Below are 3,980 nucleotides of genomic sequence, written 5' to 3'. Positions count from 1 at the left end.
TTCTTCTGTGGCCATAGGGAACAGGACTAGGAGCAATGGCCTCAAGCTGCAACAGGAAATTTAGGTTGGAGATTTGGAGGAACTTTCTGACTATGAAGGTGGTCAAGCACTGGAACAGACTACGTGGAGAAGTTGTGGAAACTCCACCCCTGGACATTTTCAAAAACAAGTTGGACAAACACTTGGCTGGGATGGTTTAGTCAGAGACAATGCTGTCTTGAGCAGGAGGCTGGATTAGATGATCTTGTGAGGTCCCTTCCAGCCCTGCTTGCCCATGAGCCTATAGAGCAATTCTTCTGTTACAAAGAACTCAGAAAATCCACAATAGATCCAAATGTTTTTAACACTATGGGTTCCTATTTGAAATCTCTGGTTTAGTTTTGCAGTTCATGTTAGCACACCTACCAGTGTTAACATGGCATGGCACCCTGCAACAGCTAAAAGTCAAACACTGAGCCTCTAGCAGGATGGCCGTTGGCTGAGTCCTTCTACTCCACGCATTGCTCCAGCTTCTGGGACTGGGGAGAACCGTTGTCAGAATCACACTTGTTATTCAGCTGATCCCACACTTCAGCAAATTAGATACAGATTGGTGAGGGATTGTTTTCCTATCCCCATGTAAAAAAAAGATAACTCACAACATTCTGGATAGCTCCTTCATAGGAAATTAATTAATCATGGGAATCACCAGATAATGTCAGAAGGCACCTGAGCAGCTTCATAAGATGGACATGTCATTTCAGGTTGATCCTGCCACTCTACATGAAATAAATGGACTAAGGACTTTTCAGAATCCTTTTGGTGCCCAGAAAGGTTTGGTTGCTTCCTTCTCAATGCTGACCCATGCTGGTGAGGTGATGGGGTTCACCATCCCCACAAAGGCAGCTGGAAGTACTAGTCCTCTAAAAGACCTCATGGTCACAATCTAGAAAGCACAGCAACACATGTAGCAACACAATACAGTCATTGTGGTGCCCATACTCGTTTAATGCCCTACCCTTAAACCATGTAAGTCAACAGTTAGGTGCAATAGGAAGTGCTTCCCATACTGTGAGGCATCATTTAGTTATCAGCAGTCAAGTGTCTTTGTTTTTACATTATCATTTACAGTTGGTAGCTGGTGTCTGCCTTGGCAGCCAGCATTCCCATATAAAACCTTTCTATTCTAGGATGAATACAACCAGGATCTGTAATGACCCAAAGTTGTGACTGCCTGATGTTTCTTGGCTGCATCTTACCCAATGCACCATAATTATTGCCATAATTGGTGATGATTCACTCCCCACAGGAGTCAAAGCATAAACTAAGAATCGATTGTCTTTGAGCTCAAGCTTATCCTTGGAGATAGCTTTGCCAGATCAAGGCTGTTAAGTCTTGATGGGACAGTGTAGAAAGGCCTGAATTCACACTGCTCATTCTGTACTTGACCTCTGGATAAAGAGAGGATGTTGGTCTCCACAGGCTGTCAAACACTCACAAGCACTAAAAAACACACACGGTTTTTTAAATCTTATAAGGGCTCCTGATTTATATTCATGGTCCCTACTGCATAATCTTCATTTCACTGCATTGTGAAGGCTCCATATGGCTAGGCAACCTCGCCTTTGCGGCGCTACCAGCACAGTACCTGGAAATTTCCTCTGTCAGAAATCGATAGGAGGATAAGTCAAAACCATCCCTGAAAAGAAAAAAGAGCAGCCGTGGTCTTAAGCAAGTAAGCACACGTACCCCACTGTAAACAGCAAGTGCATCAGAATTGAATTACTTTACACTAAAATTGCTGCTCAGGCCAAATAGAAGCAATATCCACATTTCCCTCTTGAAGCAAAATGCGTTAGAAGAACAAACATGATTATGTTGGAAATGGAAGGAGAATAATCTCTAGAGCGGAAGGAAATGTTTTGGACAAATATTCCATTTGCTGAAAAAGGCAGATTTGGGTTGGCCAAAACACCGTGTGAATTTGTGTCCAAGTTCTTCAGTTGTTTCAGTCCGGAAAAAAAAAAGGAAAAAATCTGAAACATCTCAACATGACATTTTCAATGGGAAATGATTTGATTCTTCATTTTGAAACGATGATTCGTTGCAACATCAGAAAGAAAACAAAAAGTAAAGAAAAGCCTGGTTTTGAACTAACACGGTTCATTTTAGGTCAAAGTAACTGTTTGGGTTGACCCCAAATGAATTTTTTTGTCAGTTTTCTGGTTCAGCCAGCAGACCAAAACAATCCATTATTCACGCAGCTCCAATCTTCACTCTGCTGCAGCCATCCTGATTAAATTAAAGGTAATGAGGAATTGGCTGAAAGCCCCGTCTACACGTCAGGACCAGATGCTGCTCTTGCCATAAAGTGAATGATAAAGGACGGAAGTGCACTTGCCTCAGCAGAATCTACAGTAGCCATGAAGAGTAGAAATGCCACCAAATTACCGAACCAAATAATACTGTGGATGGTATTTTCACTTGGCAGCTGCTGTCCCATACGGTCACATTCATCTTACTCAACCAATGTATTTAAGGCACAAACATCCTAAGTTAACACATCTTGGTCTATCATAAAGCCGATCTCGTAGTAGCTGCTCTGAATCCAGCTCTGACCTCGTTAGTTCTGAGTCTTTCAGAGCCCCTGCTGCTATAATAACCTAGGGACACCCTGCGGGGAACAGGGCAGGACAAGGACACCCCTAGCAGAGAAACCCTTCCTTTCTCCTGCTGCTTTCCTCTGCTGGTGAGCTCAAACATTTCACCCAGGCTGCAAGTGTAAAAGGAAATAAATACTCACTGGAAAGTGGGACCCACTGGAAGAAATCGGGTTAGCTGGCTCACTTGATTCAGCACAGGTCATTTCCAGAGGCAGCCAGGCATTCGCACGGCACTGCACAGGGAGAGGAAGATCTCTAGTTTTGACCAAGCACCTGTAGCCCACCTCCCTGTTCTGCAATGCAACATAACCTTCCCCAGACACACACACACCCATCCATCCCCTCACTCATAAGCACCTCCTGCACCTTTATTTTCTGCAGGTTTCCAGTTGGAGATTTCAACTGATTGCCTTGCTGTCATGTACATGAGTCCAGATATTGACCCCGACCCAAGCCAAAACCACTCACCCAGCCAGTTCTGGATTACATCCCTGCACTAACTGAAATGAAAGGCTTGAACGGCTCAGGATTTCTGTCCCTGCCATCCCACGCAGATAAACTCGGCAGTGCAACAACAGATTGCAAGAAACAGGACTCTGTGTCTCTCGTGCTATGCGGGGGTGGATATGGGCAAGATGTGCTTGCAGCACATGCACAAGGGGAGGTGGCAATGAGGAAGAGCAGGAGGGGGGCTTTGCAGCTGCATAGTCCCACTACTACAAGAAGCAGAAGAAGCCAAAGGCAGGGAAGGAAGGGAAGTACTGAGACGGGAAGGGAAGGGAAGGGAAGGAAGGTCCACATCATTGGACTGGGGAATGCTTTTAAACAGACAAGATTGGCCACCATTAGGGTCTGAGAGAAAGATGCCCTCAGTTAACTCAGGGGGTGATTTGAAACCCAAAAGGGCTTAAACAGAGCAGAAGAGCACATGGCCATTCTTGTTCCTGTTTAAACCAGGCACGTTTTCATTTACTTTCAGTCATTTGGGAATCTGTCATTCAGATTCATGCAGCCGAAGTCAAGGCAGCTGTCATGCAGAAAGGGCCTTGGCGATGTTTTTCTCCGCACGTTGCAGCCTCAGATCCCAAGCACTTAGGAAGAGATCCGGAAGACAGGATTTAGGCACGTGAGTCCAAAATTGTGACCCCAGTGCCCCTGTGCAGCTGCTTCCTAAACTCCATGGGCACCTTCCTAACTTTGTGACTGGGAGGAGACTTCAACACCCAGAGCTGTGTTTTTGTGAGTTTGTGGCACTGCTGAAGCCTGAGCCCCTGAGAGGCCTATGTCCCTCCTAGCACCAAGCAGGATGGGAAACCAGTGCGCCCCCCCCCCCCCCCC

At 45.6% G+C, this 3,980-nt stretch overlaps 1 long non-coding RNA gene across 1 annotated transcript; it reads right to left on the bottom strand.

Moving 5' to 3' along the window:
* Positions 1-346: 346 nt before the first annotated feature.
* Positions 347-3,226, bottom strand: LOC109299431. The gene is made up of 3 exons (XR_002097838.1): positions 2,990-3,226; positions 2,783-2,875; positions 347-518 (listed from the first exon to the last, which is right to left on the bottom strand). It is a non-coding gene; the product is annotated as an uncharacterized LOC109299431 (long non-coding RNA).
* Between the last annotated feature and the right edge of the window lie 754 nt (positions 3,227-3,980).

Source organism: Gavialis gangeticus, unplaced genomic scaffold (genome assembly GCF_001723915.1).
Source record: "Gavialis gangeticus isolate Ggan-Ray unplaced genomic scaffold, GavGan_comp1, whole genome shotgun sequence".
Taxonomy (NCBI): Eukaryota; Metazoa; Chordata; order Crocodylia; family Gavialidae; genus Gavialis; species Gavialis gangeticus.
This window is presented reverse-complemented; position numbering and strand designations above follow the sequence as displayed.